At 46.6% G+C, this 27,788-nt stretch overlaps 2 long non-coding RNA genes across 4 annotated transcripts in view; one reads left to right on the top strand and one right to left on the bottom strand.

Annotated features, from left to right (window-relative positions):
• Positions 1 to 5,483, bottom strand: part of LOC147579436 (uncharacterized) — a 33,860-nt gene extending 28,377 nt beyond the window's left edge. Inside the window, exon 1 of one of the 3 annotated variants that reach the window (XR_015253941.1) lies at positions 4,766 to 5,483. This is a non-coding gene — a long non-coding RNA (uncharacterized LOC147579436). The remainder of the gene's footprint in view (positions 1 to 4,765) is intronic. The other 2 variants (XR_015253942.1, XR_015253943.1) reach the window with 2 other exon arrangements.
• Positions 3,963 to 15,462, top strand: LOC147579435 (uncharacterized). Its single transcript, XR_015253944.1, has 4 exons — positions 3,963 to 4,504; positions 6,772 to 6,899; positions 7,461 to 9,339; positions 11,546 to 15,462. It is a non-coding gene; the product is annotated as an uncharacterized LOC147579435 (long non-coding RNA).
• Positions 15,463 to 27,788: the final 12,326 nt, after the last annotated feature.

Here is a 27,788-nt window from a genome sequence, read left to right as displayed (position 1 = left end):
TATGGTGGAGAAGCAAGATGGAAAACCTGGTGTCTTACTTCGGATGTGATGTCCTGGCATGCCCCTGACCACTGCACCCATAAAAGCTGTACCACTATGGCAGGTGCCCAGCAGGATGCAGACATGAATCCAGAGGCTTATTATTAGTGATGAAACAAATTCAATAAATGGTCTCCAAATGGAGACAATAAAGTTTTTCCACTGCTACTTTCAAAAAGCTTTGTCACATGGTAAGGGTATTATATGTGCCTCTGGGCCATTTGAGCCCTGTGATTTTTTTTTTTTTTAAGTCCTACTCACGCTAATCTTTGCTTATTTTTACTCCTCAAATCCATAAATAGAGCAAGATAAAATGAACAAATAAAAAACTTAGGATGAAGTTAAAAATACAGATTGGAAAAATTAAACAGAGCCAGGTTAAAGTTAGCCGACGAAAGCACGGGGCCAAAGCTGCCGACCAGCTGCCAGATGCAGACGGCAAACTTCACCCTGGGTCCTGCTGTGCTGAAGTAAAGGCAGCCAGGATTCCTCACTCTCACTAAGTCCCACCGTATCCAAAGGAAGGAGAGAGGTAACCCCTTTAACCATCTCACAAAATAACTGGACGGAGATGCTCACAGTGAGAAGAGGGATGGGGTGGGATGAGAGGGCGTGAAGACCAGTGTAAACACTATCACTTCCTTTGGTAAAAAAACAAACAAACAAACAAACAAACAAAAAACCCCAAAAAACATAATGTCAAAATGACTTAGCCCGGGTCTCAGACGGCAGATCCTGAGACAATGGCTTAAGTGAAAATACTTGATTGTAGAGTGTGATCCAGAGAGTTGGAGTAAGGGACATGAAGAATGAAGCAGAAAAGGATGGAAAACCAATGCAAAGACGAGTCACAGCTCCTGGCAAACGGTTGCTGGCTCTGTGTGTCCTGCCTGAGTTGCAGGAAAGACATCTCGGGACGGTCCATCTTGGGGGAAGAAAGGAAAGCATTTATCCATTAGGGCTTCTGCTTCGTAGGTTTGCCCTGAAAACTTATGCCACTGTGTTTCGGGCTTAAGTCAGCACATGCGCCCCGAGTGGCTCAGAGCACCTCCGGGGCCAGTGGCAAATGTCCAGCAGAGGTGTGAGGCTGGGCAAGAGGCAAGGCCCTGTCAGGCTGCACCTACAGGAAGCTGCTCAGAGCCTGAATCAACAGCTGGAATAAAGGGCAGGGGGTGCCCAAAGGTGAGAAGTGGTACCCAAGAGGTGCACAGGGCACACTTCACGTCTAAAACTAGATGTTGCTTTTAAAGCTTCTTTTTAGAGAGAATCTTTTGATGTTCAGCACATTTCTGATCCCTCAGCAGTGACCCCCTGTAAGATTTAAGTGATATCAGCATATTTGGTCCAAGTACCATTCTGGGCATGGAGATTCGATCCACGAATAGAGGCAACCTTTAAGAAGTATGTCCTGGGATGCCTGGGATGGCTCAGTTGGCCGACTCTTGATTTTGGCTCAGGTCATAATCCTGACGTTCGTGAGACTGAGTCCTGAATCAGGCTCTGGGCCGAAAGTGCAGAGCCTGCTTGGGATTCTCTCTTTCCCTCTCTCTCTGCCCCTCCTCTGCTCACGCTTTTGCTCTCAAAATAAATAAATACGCATTTTAAGAAGTATGTCCTTTGTTACCTGCTTCAAAGTATAAAGCTTTCATGAATGCGTCAAAGATTATATCTGAAAACAGATTCACTCCAAACATCTAGTCTAGCAAACTCTACCCAAGTCAATGTTCTACACAGAAAATAAAGACTTGGAGTAAAACTGTCGATATTATACATACAGGTAAGAAATCATTTCTACGTTCGCTTTCAGAGTACCTTTGAATTTCCAGAAGCAGCTTTCTTTTATGCCGGGAAAGCATGAAAGTGCAATGTTTAACATTAAGCGCAATGTTAAAACAATGTGAATTTTCACACTGTGGTCTAACATACAGGCCCTGAAAATTTTTCCTCTCTGAGACGCCAATATCGATTTTTTCCGTGGTCAAAGTAAGCTCCAACAAACAAGACAGGAACGCATTCACTCTTTCATTGTAAGCAGATTTCTATTCAAAATAATATGGACTTCTGGATCACAATCCTGTTGCTGAGGAACTTAACGCTTGGCTATGAAGTCAGTCCTGGAAAATTGAAAGTAGGCAAAACTTTTGAATTTTGATGTACAGCTGCTACACTCCTCTCTGAGAATACAATATAATGAAATCACAACTTAAGTTTACTTAGAGGGAGAGCTCAGCAAATGCTGTTAAAGAACTGTAATCCTTCTGGCTGGAAAAGTAACGATGAACACCCAGAATGCCTCACTTGAGCTAAGAAGGCAGCGAGCAGAGAAAAATTCCTCCCTTAGGCCATAGTCCTCTGTGATCCTGCTCCACTAACAGGAGACTTAATTAGTTAAATTAACCTAGTAAAGGTTAGATATTTAATTTTTAATTTATTAATTATCAGCAGTTAAATAAAATTTATATCCATCAGGAAAAGTCTAAATGCGTATGAGAGCTTTTAAAACCTTAACAACATTGTAAATTAGGTACCACTATTTCTGGTCACAAACGGAAGTGTCTGAGGTACAGAGAGGCAAGAGACTGCCTCAAAATCACACAGCTACGATGTCATAGGGCTGCACTGTAGCTCAGACAGTCCTATGTCACCAATGCCTCTCCATCTCCGCCCTTGTTCTCTCGATAAGGTCAAAACACAAGGAACAAGTTTGTCCAAGGTGTAACAAAGGAACCAGTCGGAAGGAGACAGCCTTCATGCTGGCAAATCAATCTTGGTTAGCTCTCCCCACAGCAGCTCCTTCTACCTTCCAGGGCCTGGGAGAAGTCGGGGAAAATGGTGCAGCAAAGTTACCATTACCCTTCATCCACATCAGCCAGCTTCTAAACGTTACTAGACGCTCCTTGAAAACCAGCAATCTGGGTCAGGACGCTGTGCAGGAGCTCCTTAAAGGCTCTATGCAACCCTGTCTTCCCCAGACTTGCTTCATGATGGTATCTCTCTTGGGGCGGGGGGGCAGCAACCTCACACTGATTCTGTAGAAGAGAGTTTTGAAATCACTGCACTGCAGGGATACCACAAAATAATAAATTCTAAAAGGTCATTCTGTTTCCATGTTGTACCCGTGGGACTCAGAGTGGAGGAGGGCCCACAGTTTGCCCTCACCTCCAAAATAGAAAATGCATGAATGCTTTGTCCGTAACTTAAAAAAGCCTGATTACTCATGGGTTCACCAAATACTTAGGGAACGTGGTGGGGGCAGGCACTGTGTTGGATATGTATGTAGACTGTACCCATGAACAGGCCAGTTTCAGCCTCAAGAAGCTCACAGTTGGAAAGAGACGATAAACTTTGTCCAGCTGTGCATGTCTTGAGAAGTGCGACATGCCACAGGATCGCTTAATAGGACAACCTTATGTTGGTTGTACAGGCACCAAGGAAGTGACATTTCACCTGAGGCCTGAAGAATGGGCAGGAGGTAAACAGGGTTAGGGGGAAATCCACGCAGAGGGACTTGTGTGGATAAAGGGCCCTTCTCCTAGGAAGCTTCTGCTCACCCTTCCAGACTCAACTTAGACCTCCTTCTCTCTCTGGAGGCTCGATCGAGGAACCCAACTATTGCACTTAACACCCAGAGTCCTGGTTAGCTGTTTCCTTGCACCCGGCCCGCCTCACAGAGCGGCCACATCTGAGGACCCCCGGGTCTTGTTTCTTCATATCCCCAGCCGGTTGCCTGCTATCCCGCAATACAGAGGCACAATAAGACGCTTGTCAAAGAATGAAAGGGAAGAAAAGAGGAAAGTAATTCACTAATAATAACCTAGCTGTATGCACAGGTTCATTCTCCACCAAGTCTCGTTTTTTGTCATACACAAAGAGAAACCGTTATACTCAGGGCTCACAGGTCCACCTCCACTTCACACGTTAATTTAGTCTCCAAACATTTGTGTTAGGACCTGCAGCCACAATAACGCAGAAGATGCAGTGTCTGTGTTCCAGGAGCTTATGATTTAGTGGTGGAAACTCAGAAATGCAGGGCTTGCTTTCTTTCACCCACTGTGAAGCACAAAAGGCAGGACGAGTTCCGATGTCAACTGTCCACGCAGGATCTGGGCCTTGCCCACTGAAGGCTGGCTTTAAAGCTGCCAGCCCAGAGTCCTGCCCACGGAAGGGCTGAGCTGGATTTCTCACTCTAGTTGCAGTAAACTTTCCTGCCCCTTCACGTGTTCCTCCCAGCAAGGCTGAGACGACCCAAACTCCGGCTGCCCGAGGAGAGGGACCCCGGGGCCGCCCGACTCTTCGTCACCGAGCGGGATCGCCGCCCTCCAGGCCGCCCACCTCCAATGCTCCGGGCGGCGCAGCCCGCGCCTCTGCAGACCCGGGACGAAAGCGGGCGTCGGGCGCTCAGGGGGAGCAGCGCGCGCCTATCCGCCGGCCCGCCCCCACCCCCGCACGACGTCACCCGGATCACGTGAGTGACCGCCCCCCGCCCCCCGCCCCCGCCGGCTCAGCTGCTCTGCCCGGGAGCGGGGGGGGGGGGGGGAGTCGGGGACGGGCGGTGCGTCTGCTCGGCCCCTCCCCGACCCCTCCCCCGGAGCCGAGGCGAGGCGTTAAGCAGGGGGCTCCGGTGAAATTGGAACCAGTGTTCTAAATTAAGGGGAGCAGATGTCCCTGTTTTGCTCGGGAGGCCTGGGTGGCCTGCTGTTCAGACAGAAATCGTTGAGGCACTGACCTTCCGGGGCCGCTGTCAATCTCCGCGTGCAGATGGCCAGCCCGAAGCCCTGCCCGCTCCTCTGCATTGGAAATGCGGCAGCAGGGGGATCCGGGCAGCTTGAGAGAAAAGTCTGCGTGGGGGGGCGGGGGAGGAGGCCCGGGGGAGACAGAGGGCAGGAGAAAAAGGCCTGCTCCGCGCACAATGGAGCCCCCGTGGCGGCCCCTCGGAGGACAATGCGGTCCCCCGGGACCCGCGGTTGGCTGCGCCAGGCCGGCCGGCCCGCGCTCCAGCTGCCTCTTCAGAACAAGGCCGTGCAAATGTGCCCACTTGATTCTAAATCCTCTTAGGCGCTATCCATGTGAACGAGGGAAGGGGTGGCCTTAACAATCCTTTACAATCGGAGGCCTGGGAACCCCGGTGCTCGGCAAAATGTCTGCACCACGCATGCAAATGGAGTCCATCGCTTGGAGAGATCGGCAGAAAATCTCTCTGCCCGGTAGTCGGTGAACAAAACCAACCGCCTGCAGTAAACACTCATACATCTGCCCCTTCGATGTCACGCAGGGTCCTGAAAATTTTTCAGGGTGTTTCCCCCAGAAGAGACTTAAATGTTCAGAAAAGCCAGCTAAGCTGCGCAAAGTCATTAGTCACCCAGGTATTTACACTGTTTTTCCTATTTCCTTTCTCTCTTGGCCTCTGTGGTCAGTAGTATAAAATTCCTAGGAACTCCCACCTAAACACCAGCTTCCTGTTTATGCTCTCAGTGGCTTTAATGTTTAGCTGTTAAAAGCAGTTGACCAAAGCTCTATGCAAAGATCAGCAAAGGTTTGCAGGTGAATGGGGGGGGGGGGGGGGGGGAAGAAACCCCAAAGGAGTAGGTCAAAGGTCCAGGTTCATTTTTAATCACTCGTGTCAGAATCACAGGAGAAAAAAAGATAAAATTAAAGTGTAACTTAATGCCTACGATCTTGGTTCATTTCATTTGGCCCCTGTGTCTACAGCATGAACCTATAAAATATGATACGCTAGTCTAAAGGATGAACATTTTCATTTCTAGCCGTCAAAAAAGCCTTTTTTTCAATGTGGCATGAAATTCTTTTGTTTCAGAAGGTTACAGTTCACACATAGACACAATCTGTGTGCGCCTGTATGTGCCTTACACGTCGCCATGGCTGTTCTTGATGTTGCTGTGCAAAATGCTGCACTTAGGTAGCTATTTGAATTACAGCCTCCCTGACCTGGGAAAGAACCCTAGAGGGCACCTCACCTAGCTCTTGCCTGTTACAGAATTCCGTGCACAATTCCCAGGGAGTGATTAGCTATTTTGTGATAGAATCTCTGTAGAACTCCCTTCCTTAGAAGATAGCATCTCTCGGGGGCGCCTCTTGGGTGGCTCAGTCGGTTGGGCGTCTTAGGCTCAGGTCATGATCTCACTGTTCGTGAGTTTGAGCCCGGCATCAGGCTCCGTGCGGACAACTCGGAGCCTGGAGCCTGCTTCGGATTCTGTGTCTCCCTCTCTGTCTGCTCCCCCCTGCTTGCGCTCTGTCTCTCTTGTCTCTCAAAAATAAATAAAGATTAAAAACATTAAAAAAAAAAAAAAGAATATAGCATCTTTCCTTGACAACTTTTTTTTTTTTAATAAACTTTTCCCATATATAAAACTGGAGTCTGTCTTCATGGAGACTAACAGAGTCACGCAGAATCAATCTAGTCTCTCTTCCACATGATGCTACCCTTCAAATATTTGGAGGCAAGGCTCATGTCCCCTCAATCTTCTCCCAGAGAAAACATCTCCAGATCCTTTAGTAGTTTCCCCTGTGGGTCTGAGTCTCCTGCACTGTCTGTTTCAAGTTATCTAGTGACGCTCCGGTTAATCTAAGTCCCTTTGAAGCTGAAGATAGGGCTTCAATTCATGCTGCGAGTCGGCGCATGGGAGGAGTATGGCTCAAAACCCAACAGGGAGAATCGGTCCGACCGTGTCCCAAGTTGTTCCAACAAAAATAAACTTTGGTTTTCCACGTTAGTCTTTTTTGACTGTGTGTCAGTAATGCCAGACTCCGTGATGAAGCCGAGGCACAAAGGAGAAAGCCGTATTGTGTGCCAGCACTGGGCCCTACACGTTCTGCATCTTACCTTCACGAAAACACTCTGAGTAAGTACTACCGTCACTCCTCTTTTACAGAATCAGGGCTGAAATCATCCGCCCAAGATCACACAGCTAATAAATAGTAGAGTGAGGTCTCTGACCTGTGACTTGTGGACAAAGCTGCTGCCCTAGGGTCTTGTGGTCAAAACTGAGATCCTGCGTGTTTTCTTCAGCATGCTCTTAGGACATACAGCTTTAAGTCAAGGCCAGTTTGTATGCATCATCTTTATACAGCTACAAAAAATTCTGAGATACAAGAACTTTAGGCGGGAAAAAAAGGTTCTTTCTGGAAGCAAATGAAACAGAAATTCCAAGGTAATGCCCAAAGTCATCCCAAACATGCTTTTATTCCAGCGGTATTACTTAACGGCAAAGTGTTATATTACCCTTGAATTTCCTGCCTTAGGCTAAGAGTAGGCCAAGCCCTTGGCTAAATTGTTCCCTGTATTTGGACTATAGCACAACCAATGCCATTGCCCCTTACTCACGCCTGCTCTCCAGCATGTCAGTTGGTCAAGAAAGAGGGAAGAATATGTTTCCCGTGCACACACTGTAATTTTTTTCCAGGGTGGCTCAGCCTGCCAGAACAAAAGTAAAACCACAGAGAGAAGATTTAGATCAGCCTCTTGATCTGATCGCCCTGCTGCTATTTTACAGTTTTAGGAGGGGTTGAACATCAAGCACTTGAAACTGTCATCTACACATTCCTTCTCAGAATAAAGCAGCATTAGCATGTACACTGCCGAATTATTTTCTACCCCCAAATTTCGGAAACGCTTTCTCTCCGGGAAAATACTCTACAGAAGGCTCACTGAATTAACAGAGTTATTTCTAAGGAAGGCTCTTAACAGTCTGCAGTGAACTGTCATGTGCTGACATCCGGCCAGGTGGACTCTGAGCCTTAGCAGACATGTTGCTTAGCCGTTTAAATGTTTCTAATTTGTTTTTGATTATAAATAGTGCTTGAGACACCTTTTCCTTACTGCCTCATCTGAAGGACGCTCCACCATCACTGTCACATGAATCTGTGTCTTTTCCTCATAGTATTTACAGCAATCTAATGCTGTTCTTGCTTACATGTTTGTTACTGTTCTACCTTATCTAGATCACACTGTGCATAAGACAAGTACCTTCGTCTGTCTTGTTTATTACCAAGCATATATTTTTTTGAATAAATACGTCTTCGGGGTGCCTGGGTGGCTCCGTCCGTTAGGCATCCGACTTTGGCTCAGGTCATGATCTCGCCATTCATGAGTTCGAGCCCCGCATCGGGCTCTGGGCTGAGAGCCTGGAGCCTGCTTCAGGTTTTGTTTTCTTCTCTCTCTACCCCTCCCCCACTCACCATCTGTCTGTCTCTCTCTCAAAAATAAGTAAATATTAAAAAATTTTTTTAGGGGCGCCTGGGTGGCTTGATCGGTTAAGCGTCCGACTTCGCCTCAGGTCGTGATCTCACGGTCCGTGAGTTCAAGCCCCGCGTCGGGCTCTGTGCTGACAGCTCAGAGCCTGAAGCCTATTTCAGATTCTGTGTCTCCCTCTCTCTCTGCCCCTCCCCTGTTCATGCTCTGTCTCTCTCTGTCTCAAAAATAAATAAACGTTAAAAAAAATTTTTTTTTAATTTTTTTTAAATAAATACATTGTGTGTGTGTGTGTGTGTGTGTGTGTGTGTGTGTGTGTGTGTGTGTGTAGTTCTTGTACAATTCTTTTCTTAAATCCTTGGAGTAGTCAAATTCCTACCGACAGAAAGTAGATCATAGTTGCCAAGGGCAGGGGCAGGGAGAATGGAGAGTTAGTGTTTAATGGATACAGAGTTTCAATTGGGGAAGACAAAAAAATTTGCAGAGGATGTACAACAATGTGAATGTACTTAATGCCACTGAACTGTGCACTTAGAAATGGTTAAAATCATAAATATTAGAATGCGTATCTTTAAAAAAATTTTTTTGATGTTTATTCATTTTTGAAAGAGAGAGAGCACAAGCAGGGGTGGGACAGAGAGAGACGGGGACACAGAATCTGAAGCACGCTCCAGGCTCTGAGCTGTCAGTACAGAGCCCGACGCCAGGCTTGAACTCATGAACCATGAGATCATGACCTGAGCCGAAGTCAGAAACTCAACCGACTGAACCACCCAGGCGCCCCTAGAATGCATATCTTTTAACACAATAAAAATAGATTCTTTGAATTGGAAATCTTGGGCTAAGAGTGAGTATATATATTTTATAAGTTTTTAATGTTTATTTTTGAGAGAGAGAGAGCACGAACAAGGAAGGGGCAGAGAAAGAGGGAGACACAGAATCTGAAGCAGGCTCCAGGCTCAGAGCTGTCAGTATAGAGCCCGACATTGGGCTCTAACCCACAGCTGTGAGATCATTACGTGAGCTTAAGTCGGACGCTTAACCGACTGAGCCACCCAGGCGCCACATTAGTGTATATATTTTAAACTGGGGTATGTATTACTAAACTCCTCTCCAGAAATTATGCCAATTTTCATTCCGACCACTAGTGCTTAAGAATAGTCATTTCTCAGCACATGACCAATGCTGTTTTCTTTTTATTCTTTGTATTTGATGAGTACACACACACACACACACACACACACACACACTTTATTATTGTTTTATTTGTGTAACCATACTTATTATTAAGGGTTTAGTATATTTTCATACATTTGGTATTTCTTCTTTTGTGAAAAGCCTATGTGTATCCTTTCTCATTTTTACTGGGCTGTTTCCTTTGATTTATAGGAGTTCCTGTACAGTAAAGATAATAACTCTTAGTCTGTTATACAGTTTGCGATTAATTTTTCCCAGTTTACTCTTTCTCTGTAAATGTTATTTGTGAATTTTTGGTACGTGAAATTTAAAATTATATGCTGAATCAATATCATCTTGGGGTGAAAAAAAAACCCTTCCTCAGTCCAAGGATATAAAAATATCCATCCGTGTTTTTATGCCATACATTTGTGGCTTCGTTTTTTATACTTAGATATTTGCTGCATCCATGTGTTGATGGCAAGAGGCAAGATAAAGATCCGGCAAAATTGTTATTTAACTCATCAGTTATTTTATCATCATTTATTACATAATCCATGTTTTCTCTCAGTAATTTCAAATGACTTCTTTCTGTTGTAACAAATAACCGTAGTCTTAGATCTGTTTCATTGCTCTGCCTGTTTCACAGACCACGCTTTTTTATTTACAGTAAGTTACCAGTATATTTAGACGGTACCTATTGCCATGAATCCTAGATTAGGGACCAACCTCTATGTTTGGCAATTAATCCATTACTGGAAAAATTTTAAATTATGTCTAAATATGAATTGGAATGGTACAGTCTGATAGAGAATTTCCTCTGCTGGGAGTCAGCAAGGAAGAGAGAGTGTGCTCTCAGCAGACACTTAGAAGAACCAGTGATAGGAAGGAAAAGGCTTGGCTGGGATGCTTGGCACAGAGCCAGGGTCTGCCCTTACATCCCACTCATGTTCCCCAGCTAGATTAACTTACTTACCCGTGTGGCAGACAGAAAGCTGGTGGGCTTTGCCCTCTTGCTGTTGAGTCCTATCTCTGCCACTTCCTAGGTCTGTGGTCTTAGAGAAATTCCCTAAATGGTTTGTTTATTCCAAGGCTAACGCTAGTTACCTAACATGATAGGTAGAAAGCTTGAGCAATACACTTCAATGCACTCTAGAAGTGATAGCCTCTACGTATTTATTACCATTATTATTATTGCTACTACTACTACTACTACTACAGGGGAGGGATACTTTCATTCCACGCCTTCATGCTTCTCCCTATCCACCTGAATCCTGGCCTCGTTCCTTCCTCGCGAGACATCCTTCTCATCTTCACAAGAGCTGCTAATAGAACTCAGGCCGCCATCATCTGAAGATGCGCACTCAGGCCGTCTCTCTTCCGCTTGACCTCACTGCTGGCGTCATCAGTTAGGTCAGGGTGTGCTCTACAGACATTCTTAATTTGCTAGTCCCGCGATTCATTTTTTTGGTGGGGATTGGGGTGGTTAAGAGGTCTGTTTGGCCTGAAGTCTAAACCACAGATCCTACTTAACCAGTGAGCACTCTGCTGGGGGCAGTTGGGAGATAACCGTCAAGTGGTATTTTGATTGCCATTCTGTCATTATTCCTCGTGTGCTGTTACACACTTACCCCTTGTGTGTCATTACACACCCACCTCGTGGGACGAGGAGAGGCTGACAGAGACCTGGGGGCATTCCTAGTTCTCCAGCGACAATATGACCTTGGTCATCAAAGCTTCACCTTTCTGACCTCTAACCCCTGACAATTACCGGTCCCTTGTATGGGTCAATCACTCCCATGAGGAGGATACTCTGCACGGTACACATAGTTAGAGCTCAGGAAACATTAGTTATTATCACTGCTATTACTGTCAGTGGTGTCTCTATGGAAGGCAGGTACATGGCATCTTCTGTGAAACAAGGTACCTCCACGTCCAGTCTCCTTCTTCATACCCTTGGCCTTTGCTCACCTCTAGACCCTCTGTGCTCTGGGCCTGGGACTCCTTACCTGGCTCTCTCTTCACTGTCGACTCTCTGGATCCAGCCTACCCTCCACCTCAGCCCCTGCCTTTCCTTCTCAGGTTTGCCTGTGCCCTTCACATTCTGTCTCCATTTCTCAGGGTGGTGTTTTACCAGGCAACCTGCCAATGTGGACAAAAGAAAGCCTAGTGAGGCTTTAAGCGTCCTGGAGCAGAGCAGGAGGGAAGATGAGAGCTGCAAGATCAGCAGAGCATTCTGGGAAGGACAAGCAGGCTGTCAACCATGGGCCAGGGAGCCCTGGCCACCGTACAGCCTTCTCTTGTTACAGGAAGGTGGGGGCAAGATCATCCTCCAGTGTCCATTCATTCATTTGAGGACTGTTTGTCCAATGCCTGTGCCACATGCTGGGAATCAGGTGGGCAAAACGGACATGATTCTTATCCTCGAGGAACTTCCAGTCCAATGTGGGGGACAGACTATAAAACAAGTGACTAGAACCACCCAGTGTGGCAGGTGCTGTCCAGGCACAACAGGGCACTGAGATCAATGCTAAGGGCTGGTGTGGAGGTCCCTGCGGACCTGACTCAGGGAAGGCCTCTCTGAATCCCTAACGCAACTTTCAGCATGAACTTATTTTCTCATCCCAGAAGTATTTGGAAAGATTTCTACCAGCTCTTCCATTTGCGAGTATTCTAGTGACGAAAGGAAAAAAAAAAAAATCACAAGGTAGTGAGCTAGGGAAACCTAAAAAGTAGGATGCCAGTGTTCCCAGTCATTTCCCCCTCTTTGTGTGCCCTTTGACACCTTTTACTTGATTGCTTTTAGGCCTGGATTAATTTTTTCTGGCCAGAGGCCCATGCTAATTTGCATGGCTATTCTATATACGGGTCAGATCCGCAAAGACAGCAGGCCAGCCTGAATTCACAAACAGAGTCACATCCATCAAGTGGCCCAGAGCTCAATATAGTCACCATAGAAGAATGGAGGGTAATGAGAAATCCTACCACAGCCTGAAATCGTGACTCACCAGGGTTGCCCTGTGGTCAAGCTCATGGGTAAACCACTCCATCATCCTTATGTTCTGCTTGTCAAACACTTGTGGGATTCCATTTTGGGCTTTAGACATGTAATTACGGTTCCCATTGTTTCCAAAGCCAGAATTAAGCCTCAGATTATATAATTAATCGTAAGTTAGGTGGAGTGCCTACTTTCATTTTAGACTCTCATCTATGATGTTAATACAAATCCTTGTTTTGTTCAGTAAGACCATATATGCCTGAGCCATGCTAGTCGATAAAATACACATTAGTGTTGTCATATTTAGCTGTTCTTAAGAATAGGTAACTGGAAGGCTTACTTACAACTGGAGTTAAAATCCATTATGGGAAACTCCGTTCTTTCTCTGTCTTTGTTGACAGAATCAACAATTCTTTCGGTAACCAGAAGTGTGTGTTCATTTCTTCCCATATTCATTCATTCGATCAGTCAACACATACTATTTTAGGTCTATTATGAGGGAGGGAGCTGTGCTAAGTACAAAGTAAGAGGATAAGGTCTCTGGCCCCAAGATTGGACAACTGAGGTGGTGCCCACCTTGGGGTGAGCAGTGGCAGGTTGTATCTGAGTCTATTGTCGTCTGAGCCTGCCCACCCCACCCGAGACGCATCTGAGATTCTGATTTGCTAGGTCCTGAGTGAGGTCCTGGCATGCGGAGTTTGACAAAACTTCTAGGGTAATTCTGATTACACCCTTGGATTATGAAGCGTGGCTGCAGTGATCTCCCCAGAATCCGATAGAACTCCCCTCCTTTTGTGTTCTTCACCCAAACCAGAGAGTTATCCAAAGGCGGCCAGTGCCTGACTTGGACCACAAGAAAATCATGCCCGTGGCTGTGAGAATCTGCCGATTCCTGAAGGGTTGTTTCCAGTCACAGGGGCAGGCCTACTCTGGCCCCCAACCAACTCTGGCCATACGCCTCTCTGCTGTACTTGATCCTGGGCTGTTTTGGGCCCCCTGTGCTGAACTTTCCTGGGCACCCGACCTCTATACTTGGCTGTAAAATCCTGTCTTCTGGTGCTGACTTTGCAGTTACACCTCTCATGCCTGTCCAATTGCCCTCATTAGTCAAATGGAGACCCAGGGCACCCAGGCCACGGAGGGCAGACTCTTGGGCACCTGGACCGAGCAATTGCTTTCCTGGGGGCTGAGGTGTATGGAGCTGACCAAGCAGTCAGAAAAGAAGCCCTCAGGAAAGTGTTAAATCCCAAAGGGGCAGTTGGGCAGGAGGACTCAGCCACACAGAGGCTAGACAGGGAGGAAGAACTCAGCATGACACCCCCCAAGAAAAAGCGGGCTCTGGCAACAGGCAGAGCTCGAATGTGGGTGGGGTGGGAGGGGACACGTTCTTTTTATCAAGTGCCCACAGGTGTGGGAGGGGTGTGAGAGGACAGATAGAGGCCTGACCGGAAAGCAGGCCTCAGAAAGGACACAGCCCCACCTGCCACTGCAGAGGAGAGGCTTCCTCTCCTCCCCGGCTGCCTTCTTCCCCCTGCTCCCAGCCCAGGCCCCTCCTGCTCTGCCTATCCAGGACTAAGCAGGACTAAGCTCTGGTGACCCATAGACAGCCACAGACATCACAAAAATACTGTCTTTGAGTGATGGGCAATAGAGTTTATCAGGCAAAGGCCATTGCCAGCTGGTGAATTCTGGTTTGTCTTAATCTCTGTTGTCATGTCTGATCTGATATGGATATGACATTCTGCCTTGTGGGGCTGACATTGGGGACAAGTCGGAGACAGTATATTCCATGCACTGTAATTACGTTTAAATTTTGCACGTGGAACATTTGGCCCAACCCACCCTGGTTCAGGCGCCCTAAATCTCTTGAACTGATAAATAGAGTCAATTCATAACGCCTCACTTAAACTAATGAGCTTTGTAAGTACCGACAAAACCAAGAACATGAATTTGCTAGTTTTATTTTTCCTAGTTGTGGCTCTTTACTATATCTTGACTTTAACTTTTTGTTGTGTATCATGTGTTTGTTCATTCAGCTTTTAGCAAAGCCCTGTTAATGTGGGACCACCTGGCCCCAAACTACACCTCCTGTTCCATTTCCCATGCATCCCTGTCATGTCCCCCACCCCACCGCTCACACCCGCCGTCTTGCACACTCGACGTGTAAGCAAACAGACACAGTCTCTGTCCATGGCGTTGCTCAGTCAGGTGAGGGTGACAGCTATGCATCAATTGTCCCAAGGTGATGAAGGCTTTAGTAGCATTTGGCCCGGGTCTTGAAGGACACAGAGCAGGTCATCAAGGACGGTTCTGCAGAGGCAACAGGTGCCAAGGGACCAGGGAATGGTGTGGTCTGGAGAGGGTATGCCCCCACGACAGGGAGTACGCGGTAAGAGGGCAGCTGGAGAGGAGTGCTTTGGGCTGGTCCTGATCAGGACATTCTTGCCATTCTGCCTGCCAGATTAATGGGACCAGATTTCCAGTTCACATGTGTCCAGCCACCCTCATGGCTTACTGCTAAAATAGAAAACTCCGACCGTTGTTCTTGGGAGACAGGGAGGGAGTTGGTTTAGGGTGTTTATTTCTCTTCCTTTTGACGTTAAAGCAAACCACATTTAACTGCTGCCCGGGTCCCTGTTCAGGTGCGCGGCAGTCCTGGCAGCACCTGGGTCCCATCCCTGGCGTGGCCCGGCCACGACAGAGACTGATGGCGGAGGCCTCAGGAAGCTCTGCAGCCCAGGGCTAAAAATAGGTGAGCAAAGAAGCACAGACTCAGGGATAAATGCTCTTACCAGGCCCCAGGAAAGCCAGCTGTATCAAGTTCAGGCTTCCTCCTGGCCAAGCCACAGGGTCGTGAGAGACTTCCCATCTTGGCTTCTGGAGCTGGGAAAGGGGAGGAGGAAGTGGAGAGGCAGGATGTGGTGGTGGGGCTGTGCTGCCTGGAGAGTCAGAGCTCAGAGCAGAAATCCTCCTAAGGACTCTCTGAATGGTGCTAGTCAGTTTAAACACACACACACACACACACACACAAGCACAAATGCACAAAGCCCCCCCCCCCCCCCCAATCTCTTTGCTTTAGTCCCTTGTGGAAACTGGGATTTGGGATAGTTCTTATGTGGGTGGCCAGCTCATGGTTTTCAAGGTCTTCTGAGTATGTGTAGCCACCAGCAAAACCATGAAAAACATGATATTTGTCCTGATAAGGCCAGATGTGCCTCACGTTTATGGTCATGAATGAGGGACAAAACTCTGAGCAACAACTTATCAGGGGTGACTCGCAAAGAACCCGGCTGAATCAGGATGTGTGACTATAGCATGAGTCCCTTTTCTGACCCTTCATGCCAACCTGTCTGCTGAAGGTTGGGACAGTTTCCTTTCAGGGGACTTGGGTCTGAGGGGTTGGGAATGTGATAGGTTTCAATCCTGATTCAACATGTTCTAGGACAGAAAAAATACTTCCTCTTCGTTTTCGACGTCGTTCCAGAAGAAAATAGGAAAAAAAACACGCCCAGGAAGATGTAACATCACTGTCACCAGTAGATCCCCAGGGAACCACTTTAGTGGGCTTCCATTAGCAGGTGGATGCACTGTTTTCCATGTGTATTAAACACGAGAAGATTTGAGCACATTTCTGGTGAGTCACACTGAGGGGGATGACTATTTTTTTTAGACTCTGACAAAGATCGTGACCAAAATATCTAATGCAGCTATCATCAACATTTTGGGACTGGCACATTTAGAAATATTGAAAGGCTCTACCCTTTACCTTTTTATTTTTATTTTTTAAATTTACCTTAAGCAATGCACTTTATTTTCTTTTTTATCCTAGCTTTTTTGAGATGTAATTGACAAACTTCTACCCATTTAAATCCTCCTGCAATTTAGGGAAAAAAAAAAAGATCCTCTCAAAGAGGCTGCTCCCTAACTCTTTCCTGACTCTCAGAAGAGTCTTTCTTGAAAATATATTTTCCTGGGGTGCCCGGGCGGCTCAGTCAGTTAAGTGTCTGACTCTCGATTTCCTCTCAGGCCATGATCTCATGATTTATGAGTTCGATCCCTGCGTCGCGCTCTGCATCGGCAGTGTGGAGCCTGCTTGAGATTCTCTCTCTCTCTCTCTCTCTCTCTCTCTCTCTCCCTTCCCCTGCTCTCTCTCTCTAAAAATAAATAAGTAAACATTTAAAAAAAGAAAATATATCCTCCTTTATGTCTGTAAGATAGGATTGACACAAGAAAGGATGCATGAGGGCATTAGTATTTCCTGAGTGATTACTGGATTCCAGGTCAATGAATGGCCAGTGAATCAGAATTCTAAATGGGCAGGGCTCCTCCATCAGACTAGCACAGGAAGCCTGGAGGCAGGGTAGCATATGGTTAAGACTGTCACCTGAAGCCACACTGCCCAGGTTCACATTCTCGTTCTGCCTCCTCCAGGCAATGTGAATTTGGGCAGTTTTCTAAGTTCTTTGCAACTCAGTTTCTTCTTCTCTAACATGGAGGAAGTGAGTTTCTACTCTGCGAGTTTGTGTGGATTTAATGAGCTGACGTACAAGCACTTGGCACAGTGTCTGGCATACAGTAAGTGCTCAATACATGCTCCTTCTCCTCCAGTGATTATCATTTGCCACTGATAGATCTGAAATCACCTTTTATTAGCTGAACAGTGACTCATTTGGAAAGATTAGCCTGGCACAGGATGGTAACTGCTGCACAAGAACTATGACTTCTTTCAACACACACACACACACACACACACACACACACACACACACACACATACATTTGTTGTTGTTGTTGTTGTCAAGGCACAAAATACCCAATATAACTAGTAGCTTGCCTTTTGGTATCATAGAAACGTGTTTCTCCCGGCACTGTTGCATTTGCAGAGCTAAAGCCTCCCAAGTAGGAAAAAACCTCCACTCCCAGAGGGTAGTTAACTCACCATTTGGATCAGGCCATTACTTGATCCTTCTCCCTTTTATTTCAAAGACACTTTTTGCAGTTACTCAATTTACTTCTAAAGACCTGAAGTGTTATGGAATAAATTTGCTTACGGTGATGGATGGGCATTTTGACAACCCACAGCGTTGCTTCTAAAGCATTTTTATTACCACTTGATAGCACCAAACAGTGAAATAGCACAGGACACCAATCAACGAGGTGTATGTTCCTCCCTGCTTGCAGACAGATCAGGTGACCTGTTTAAAACGGCCCGGCAAACTGGTGACAGGCAAATTGGGATGCCACGGAGCCACACTCTTTTACACGGAGTTAAAATGAGGGAGCTGGTCATCTTCTGCCCATATGTCTTTAATTAGAAACAAAGGAAGTCAGGACTTTTTATCCACTTGAGAAAAACAGTGAAACTTTACAGCTAAATCGAAAATCCCTGTCAGCAAAAGTCTGTGCGATTGAGCTGCTGGAGGGTCCACACAGGGGTAAACATTTGCAACCTGGCTGTCCTGTCCAGTAAGGAGTAACAGTCACCAGAGAACATGAAGGGTAAGGAGTAATAACATGGCCCTGAAGCACTCGGGACAGTCATTGTCCTTTGGCTCTGTTCTCCTGAGGAGAAAATGACACCGCATGTTTTTTCCAATCCGGATGCAAAACCAAAACCTTGAGCGCAAATGTTCCCAGTCAAATGAAAACGTTCTGAGACCTCAGAAATGCTCACTCACCAAAGACCATTTTCCTGACTCGTAATTTGGTCAGTGACCACTGGTTTTAGAAAGGTTCCGGGTGGTCCAGTTTCCTCTGGGAACTCTGTAGGTTTCATGGTTTCAGTTTCCGGAGTTTTCTGCTTGCCTTGGAGTTCCACGGAAACCGACCTTGCTGAGGAAGTGAGTGCCAGCAATTCAGCTACAGAAGGTGGTTCAATGCTGAGGAAAAGAAAACCTAATTAGGATTCCTCCCCCTTTCTTGATACCCTTGGCTGGCCTGAGCATGGCCTGCGTGGTGCAGGTGGAGACTTTAAAGTTTTGACCCCTAGTACACTTGCAGAAGGAAGATGCTCAGCTTAAAATTTCAGAACATTTTATAATGATCTATACATTTTTACAAGTGCCTGTAGATCTCCTTCCACTTCTTTGGGGTGTCAGAACCGCTAAGCCTCAAGCATGGCCCTCCCTAAGGGCCGGAGGCCGTTGTGACTGGGGCTGTGTGAGTCTCTGATTCCCGTGTACTTTCATGCAGACCTCTAATTTGAAGTATGCAAACTAGGTTTTCCCCTTTCGGAACCATCCCATACAGTTTAGTTGAGGAGTGTGCACGTTTCACAGCAGGAGGAATAGGGGCCGTCCAAAAGGGATGGAAATCACTCAGATGAACAACTTGCATTTACTCTCCTCCTGGGGGAAAGTCAATGAAGAAACATCTGTTGTGAAAGTTCGAGCACCATCCAACTTTCTTAGTCCTCCTCCAACTTTCTTAGTCCTTGTTTTGTATAGCAAAGCACTAACTGAAGGCAAGGTGGGGTTGTTGTTTGTTGTTGTTGCTGTTGCTGTTGTGGTTGTTTAATGAACACCCAAGAGAGTCTAATATACAAAAAAAAAAAAAAAAAAAAAAAAAAAAAAAAGGCCCAGGGCACCGTTGTGGAGACAGAATATGAAAAGCAGGTCATTCGGCTTGTAGAAAGAGTCAGAGGAGGGTCCCTCTGACAGCAGACTTGGTTGGGGCTGGTCCGCAAGCTCTGCCCGCTGAGAGCTTACTCTGTAAGAACAAACAGAAAGCAATGGCCAGTTCTTTAAAGAGGCAGGACACTTCCCACACTTACCCACCTCTGTCAGATATCTCTCCTTCCAAAGGTGGGAAGATCATGTGTTTCTCGAAGCTAATCAAGAAGGGGACGGTTTGAGATGCCAAGTGGAGAGTCACCTCTCTAAGGTTCAGTCTTCACCGTCTGTTTGGCAGGGGGAGCCCACATGGATATCAGATGGGAATTTCTCCCTCCCCACTGCACGGCTATTGTGGGAAGATCAGGCAAGGCCAGATCCAGAGCTCTGTATCCAATTAGGGCAGATAGTTCATCAAATGCCAAACTACAAGTTGGTTTTCTTCTTTCCCTTCAGAGCTGCTTTTTCTAAATTCATTATGTCCCTAAGTTTGACATCAAGACCAATTAGAAGAGAATAAAGATAATTCCCTGGAGTGTGTGGGGCTAAACAGATAAAAACTGTCGCTCATAGATCACAGTAGAACTCTCTGGCCCGGGCAAGTCTCCTGCATCAGAACCACTTGGAGCTTATCTGTAGGATGCTTTGGCCTTCCAGCGCAGCTGAAAGAGCCTGCTGCAGTCTGTTTTGCAAAGGTTCCCAAAGTTTTGCACCTTGACTTGTCTCTTCTTGTCTCTTTAACCAGGCTGCTCCCAGAGTATAGTTTGGTTCCATGGGCCAAAGATGTTAGAAGCCCAGGCTGCTCAGATCTGTCACTCAGTCCTGCCTCCTTGCTTCTCAGGATGGAGGAATTCTGTACAAAGGGCTTATCTCTGCTGATCTTGGCACACTCTGATATCCTGTATGTGTGGGCCCCAGATGAGCCCCAACCATGGCCAGCTGGATGGATGTCACCAGGGAAACTTCTCATCACAGCAGGTCATTTCCTTTCTCAGGCCACAGTCACAAGAGCTATGTCGATTGAGGCTAGGGCTTTCCTTAGGCTAAACCTGAACTGGCTAGAGAGGGAAATCGTGCAGTTTATTGGAGATGTCTGTGATCCACAATGAGATAGATACCTCATATCTGTTGAGGGTGACCTTGGAATTATCTCTGCCTGTCTTCTGTTTCTGAAGGTCATGTACTGTGGTCCAAACCATGTGATTTACCCAAATTAGCACAGTTGAACTGTTCACATACAAATGTCTTTTCTAAAAATCAGCCTAATTCTCTCTCTCTCTTTCTCTCTCTCTCTCTCTCTCTCTCTCTCTCTCTCTCTCTCTCTCTAAGTAGGCTTCACACACCCAGTATGGAGCCCAATGCAGGGCGTGAACTCACAACCCTGAGATCAAGACCTGGGCTGAGATCGAGAGTCAGAGGCTTAACTGACTGAGCCACCCAGACACTCTAGAATCCGTCTATTTCTATCTTGTGCCTCTAAATATTGCCTGTTATGTGTGCCCAGGGTGTGGATACAGTCAGGCCAAACTTGAGTTTCCATCTGCATGAAGAGATGTTCCTCATATGCCCCCCTATGCCAGTTTGCTGCCTGAAATCCTTGAACAGGAAACTAAATCCTTAATTCTACCATCTGAGCTAAAGACTCTATGCCAATATGACAGCAGAAGATGCTCGCTGAAAATTTCCCACTAAGATTTCAATGACTCATACAGATTCTTACATGAGGGTCAGCTTTTTAGGCCATCAGTAGAGGGGATAGAAGGATGGTTGGGAGCAAACGGTCCTTAGGACCCTGAAAAAGGAAGAGGGCATCTGGAGGTGCATGAGAAGGGACAAAGGAGAAAATGAAGCCAATCTCACTGATTCCACAGCCTGCCTGTCTGTCAGTTGAAGATTCTCCTGTCATCAGCGAGCAGGCCTGTGTGCTAGGCCTTTCCAGAGGAGGAACGCTGCCTTTCTCTTGGATGCCAAGGCCAATAGCACATGAAGATGGGCTTTGTTCAATTCACCCTGAACTACACTGACACTCTCCCCCCACCCCCCACCCCCAGCAGCGTGGGAAGTGGCTGACTTGGTCTGAGGTCCAATTCTTACTCACCTGGTTGTAGCACAGGGACACAGTGCTCTGGTTTCCAAGCCTTGGCTCATGATGTGTCATCAAGGGCAGGCAGGAATCCATAGGCCCATGGCCAATGCGGGTCTCCAAATGGGGAGAACTGATATTAAAACAGACTCAAATATTTGGGCCATTCCAGCAGGTTTTACAAAAGGCTGAACTAACCTTAACACAGTCCATCCAGGAAGAGGAACTTCTTAGGAGAAGGAGCGCCGCAAGAAGACCAGTCTGACCCCCTTCCTCATCCCCTTCCCCATGATGCTTACTGTCCTTGCGTGACTTAACCAGGCAAGCTCTTTCACCAGTCTGTGCTTTGATGGCACCAGTGGGAAGGACACACGGAGGACCCACGTCTAACTTTTACTTATAATCATTTCTTAACCATTTTTGCCAGAAAGTCCTGGAATCACCAGTCGTATTCAAAATGTCGCACGTATTGCAGCATGGGGAATAAAGTCAATGGCCATTATAGCATGGTGCAGGTGGCAGATGGCAGCTATGTTTGTGGTGAGCGTAGCATGACGCAGAGAGATGTTCAAATCACCGCATTGTTCCTCTGAAACTCATGCAACCGCGTGTGTCCACTCTGCTTCAATGAAAAATAAGTAATTAATTACTTAACAAATGATTGTGCATATATACTCATATGATGAGTGCTGTCTGGTTTCACATCAGTGATTGCCTCACCGAATTGAAGCCACTTCCTCCCTTTAAAGAACTGGCAGACTTAAATCCACAATTACGATCCAAGTCCAAGAGTGTCTTCTTTTACTCTTTATCTTTTAAGAAAAATCATACAACATATGAAAAGTAAATGGAGAGATTACTCAATTGACTGGAATCATGTTTGAAACCATTCTGAACGTGTTTCTTAACATTTCCTGATTGATTGCCTGGGAAATAAATAACCCCAAGTGGTAGCTTTGTATTTATGTTTTGAAGTCAGCATATTTCCCTCGGTTGCTCTGTTTCTAACATAAATTCCCCAGAAAGTGCATCAAACATCAAAACAGCGTTTCCAGTATCTGCCCAACAACATTTGCATCTCAGCAAGAAAGTGTGTAACTAGTGGGTAAACTGCCTCTTTGTCAAACACAAATGTGGCAAATTCTAAGGTGGCTCCTTTTCGACTAAATTGTCTCAGCATGCAGAGCAGCGGGGAGAATGTGTGCTACAGGACACGGGCAAAAAAAAAAAAAAAAAAAAAAAATCTTAATATGATTTTTCCAGGAAGGCATTATATTAAGTTCCAGGGAGAAATGATGAGATGTTGGGGGTGAAATGGCACATTTTCTTTCAGAATCACCTACTCCATTTAAATGTGCGGGACTCTTCAGGACGTGTCCCCGACTTCCACTGAGCCGCATGCAGAGTCCGTCCCCCAGCCTCCCGTCCCTGCTCTTCCTGCCGAGGGCGGCAGGATGGTAATGAATTCTGCAACACGACTCGCTGCCCCGGATTTCCACCAGGCCTGACCTCCCCTAGGCTTACCCGGACTCCGCGTACATGCTTTTCAAGAGGCACAATTTTGTCTTGTCTGGAGCGCAATGTAATTAGAAAGCAATTTGGCCCACACACGCAGCTTCCATGGTCACTTGGCACGGCCTCAACCCGCCCCTGGCGGGACTGGTTTTGCTCTGCGTTGGCTGTCCTCCGAGATGTCTAGCAGCGCAGGGATCCTGGGCCTCGTTTGCTGGCCCCAGGGAGGGTGGGGTGCCGCCTGCCCCACGTGGGCTCCGGCGTGTTCCCAGGAGGCCCGGTCGCCTGCCACCAGCTGCCCACCCACTCCTGTCCGTGGACTTGTCCGCGGAGGGCACAGACCACCCGGTGGTGCATTCAAACCCCAAGTCCCCCTCAGTAAGTGGCTCTAACTCCCAGTTGCGCCCGCTCCAAATCGGGGGCCACTTTTAATTGGGCTCTCTCCGTCTCTCCCGCCCACTGGGTAGCCGTGCCCTCTACGTCTGACCTTCTTTCTGCTCTCAGTACCCTAACTCCGGCCTCTGACCCCAAACGCTGGACCAGCCTCCCGGCGGTTCATGTCCACACTCTATTCCACTTCCTCCAATCCTGGCATTACCCCCCTGGCCAGATTACTTTTCCAAATGCACAGCTTTGGTGGTGTTGTAATGTTATCCTCCTGCTCACAGACCTTCAATGGCTCCTTGAGGCCCACAGCTTCCTTAGCTGGGCGTTCTGGCTCACTGCCTGTTTATGTAAATAAAGTTTTATTGGAACACAGCCATACCCATTTGTTTACATAGTGTTTATGGCTGCAGTTATGCTGCAGTGGTAGAGCTGAAGCACTGTGACAGACACCACATGGCTAGCGCAACCTAAAACACTACTTGGCCCTTTAGAGAAAATGTTTGCTGATCCCCCCACTCTAAAATATGGGCCCAAATTTCTTTTCCAGTTTCATTTTCCTTGAGGTCCGGGCTTTCCTGCCTTAGTGCCCTGACTTATGCTAGTCTACTATGCTCGGGAAAATTTACCTCATCTCAAGTGGGCCCTACTTACAGACGCATTCCTGACTTCCGTTTCAATGTGATGTGTCCCTGCTTTGCTGTCCCCATCACACTTTGTCAGGGCACTTTGCACGTCTGACTTTTATTGTAAATATTAATGTGCACATATTCTTGCTTCCCCTCCCACCCCAGCTGAGTCTCCAAGCTCCCAAGAACAGGAACCATGTCTTAGCTATCTGGGGTACTTAGCCTGACTCCCCGCACACATTCAGTAGATATTTGGAAAACTTACTTGACTCAAAAACCAGGAGTTTTTCCTTCTAATGGGTTACAGAATAATAATCAACATCTCCCCCATCCCCAACTGGGGAAAGACAAGGTGGGAAAATGAGGCGGGAGCAGGTACAACCTATTCTTCCCCAGGAAGGTAAGATTTGTAGAGGAGGAGGTTGTAAGAGGTTTTTTTGTTTTGTTTGTCAGAAGTGATTGAGGAAGTACCCAGCCCCTGTAGGAGAGACTCCATAGGAAAGGGATAGAGTCAAATCAGAGGAATGCACCAAAGGAAGAGAGGCTTTGTCTCCTCACCCGTTAGGGAACCATTTCAAGGATGTCTTGGCCACTGGGCTGGCCAAAGGGCGTGGGTCAGCGGGTACATGGACTTTCACAGAGGGCCTTCAAGTCCCTGTGGGTGAAAGAATGTGGGGAAGGAGGCAAGACGAATTGGGTGGAGGGTCTTCACGAAAGGGGGTCTTGTGACCAGAATATTGGGACCAGAAGTGATGGGAATGGGGGAAGTTGGTTCTTTTAGAATGGACTTTGGGTTCGGAGGTGTAGTCATTTCCTGCGGCTACTGTAACAACTTGTCATAAACTAGGTGGCTTAACACAACACACATCTCTTCTCTCACAGCTCTGGAGGCCACAAGTCCAAAATCAGTTTCACTGGGCTCAAGCCAAGGCGTCCCTCCAGAGGCTCCATCTAGAAGAGCACGTTTCCCTGCCTCTTTCACCTTCTGGCGGCTGCTGGCATTCCTTGGCTCAAGGCAGCATCGTGCCAATATCTGCCTCTGTGGTCACCTCCCCTCTCCTCTTCTGTGTGTGTCACATCTCTCTCTCCCCTCTCTTGTCAGAACACTTAAGGCCCCCCTGGGACAATCCAGGTTAACCTCCCATCCCGAGCTCTTTAATTTAACCCCATTGCAAAACCCTGCTTTGCCTCAGAAGGTCACACTCACAGTTCCAGGGATTAGGATCTAGGTATCTCTGGGGCCAATATTTAGCCCATCATGGAAGGCTGCTAAAGAAAAGTAAGCGGCAGGAACTCACAGGGGGCAGGGGTGAGGGCAGGGATGCGAGTGCAGCAGGGAGGGGAGGGGGCTTCAGAAGTAGGAAGCACTGGGCTGGTTCAATGCGGAATGAGGGGAGTAAGAGGAATGGAGGTTACTGAATGTTTATGTTGTGCCCAGCAATGTTCTTAGGACAGGGACCCTGACATGCCTGAGAAGCACAGAAAAGACACTGGCTTTGAATGGAGGTGAGTCACTGGGAGCAAAACATGATGTCTTGTGGGGCAGAGACAGGTCCGAGTCTTGTGGGGATTGTAGCTTAGACGATCTTGAAAAGATTATTTTCTAAGAAAAAGGAATCCCAAGTTACAAATACCAAATTTTTTAGGGCAGTGAACTCTTATTTCGAATGAGAAAGCACAAGTCCACCTCGTGAAAAAGCCTGACAAATGCCACAAGCGGTCCAGGATCCAGGCAGTAACGGATTTTTGTGAGCTCTCCGGTGCCACTCTATGACACTTCCCTCCCCTCCCCCACAAAATTTTGCGGTCTGTGTACTTTTCCAACACCTCTTTATAAAACAACAATTTTGTGACATTTTCTACAGAGAGGAGAGAAAGAGAATTCCGTGGTTTCTTCCAGCATCGTTGATCGCAATGTGGTTTTCATAATTGATAGGTTAGAAAACTTCCTTTCATCTTCTCAACCATTACTGCTGATACAATTCCCCCTTTTTTGGATTGTCATCACACTTGGAAAAACCTCTTTCAAGTCTCTCCCACATACGAATCGTTAGAAACATATTCCCTCCCTGTGTATAGCACCATGATGGTCTCCCTGTAACTACAGGGATTTTGATCATTTCTATTTGGTGAAATTTTTGTTAAAAAGGAACAAAGTGACTCGGGCTCTCATAATTGTATATGCTGCATTATTGAGTATAAATCCTAACAGAAGAGGCCTTCGTGTTGGTTCGGCATTGATGAAAAGCAAAATTTCCACTTGCAATTTTACACATTTGATGTTTGAAAGAGTTTACCACAGGGGCGCCTGGGTGGCTCAGTCGGTTAAGCGTCCGGCTTCAGCTCAGGTCACGATCTCACGGTTTTGTGAGTTCGAGCCCCGCGTCGGGCTCTGTGCCGGCAGCTCGAAGCCTGGAGCCTGCTTTGGATTCTGTGTCTCCCTCTCTCTCTGCCTCTCCCCGCCCCTTCAAAATTAAATAAACATTTAAAAAATTTTTAAAAAGAATGTACCACAGACTAGTTTCTGGCTCTGTACATTTCAAACCTTTTTTCTTCTGCTAGGGAGTACAGGACCCTTTCATATGTCCTCTGGGTCATCATGTTGCTGAGTTTCCACCGTGGAGGGTAGGAATATTCCCAGAAAGATTTCCATACTGGGGTGACTAGTAGTAACTTAGCTATGTGCAAAAGAAACCACAATCAACATAAATAGAACCCTCTAAACCAATATTAAACATATCCCCAACTCAACTTCCCCCTAGCCAGCTCCCCAGAATGTTCATGGGCCCTCCAATGCCACCCAACACAGGGAAGGGATGTAGAATGGAAGTCGCAGGTTTTAGTTAAAATGTCTTACTTTCACAAATTAGAAAAAATGACCATGAGGTAAGGGTCCTTCCCGGGGCCTTCCAAGGAGTTGGTGCAAGCGAGTGGCTTTGAAGCTTCGTTAGCTTTCTTAGCTTCACGGCCAATTCACCTGTGGATCTAAGAGTCATTCGAGCAGGAGTCCTTTAGTGAGACTGCTCAGGAGAAAGGTCTAGGGACTGGGAGACGTACCTTGTGTTAATGAGGTCTCCAGATCTACCCGGTCCTCCAACCACTCAGGCATTCCCATGACATAACACAAGCCTGCTTCTACATTTTTTCTTTACTCTGGGTTTTAAAAAATCTTGCGGGTTCACTATGGAAAGCAATTTGGCAGTTTCTCGAAAAGCTAAACATAGAGTTACCATGTGACCCAGACATTCCACCCCTAGGTACATACCCGAAGGAATTGAAAGGAAAAACTCAAACAGATACTTGTGCATCACAGCATTATTCGCAAGATCTCAAAGATGGAAGGAACCCAGGGTCCGTCAGCAGATGAAGGGATAAACAAAATGTGGTGTGTGCATACAGCACATGGTTATGCAGCCACGGAAAGGGGTGACATTCTGGCACTCGCTGCAACACAGATAGACTCTGAAAACATTATGCCAAGTGAAATAAGCTGGACGGGAGGACAAATATCGTGCGATTCCACTTACACAATATATCTAGAATGTAGTGAGGCATAGGACAGATTAGAGTTTACTGGGGGAAGGGGGCATGAGGAATTACTGCTTAATGCTTAATGGGGAATTAATCACTTAAATCGTCCATTTGAGATGATGAAAACATTTTGGAAATGGTGACGATGGTTGCACAACATGGTGAATGTTATTAATGTCACTAAATCGCACACTTAAAAGTTATCAAAATGGTAAAGTTGTGCTATCTATAGTTTGCCACAAAATACCAAAAAATCGAAGTAATATGCGAGCATCAGAAAGGAATTCGTTCAGATCAGGTTATCCATGCATAAAAATGGCAGAATATTTTTACATGAAAATATTTACCTAAACTGGTTGCAATCTGGAACAAGAATTCTATAGCATTCACTTCACATTAAATACATTATATAAAAAAAATCTTGCAGGTTAATGAAAAACTGATATTCACCTGGTATATAGTCACCAACCCTCACTACACTTGTCAACAATCAACTACGGATCAATTCAGGGGCAGCGACCATGCAGGCTGCCAGAGGTGGTGGGGGTCCCGTTACGACTATTGTCTTCTAAAAAAAGAAAAACGTACTTGGGGGTGACTGGCCTGGGCTAGTTTC

The sequence above is a fragment of the Puma concolor genome, chromosome B4, assembly GCF_028749965.1.
Source record: "Puma concolor isolate L17-30 chromosome B4, mPumCon1.1.hap2, whole genome shotgun sequence".
NCBI lineage: Eukaryota > Metazoa > Chordata > Mammalia > Carnivora > Felidae > Puma > Puma concolor.
Note: the sequence above shows the minus strand (reverse complement) of the source record. Positions and strands in the feature narration are given on the sequence as shown.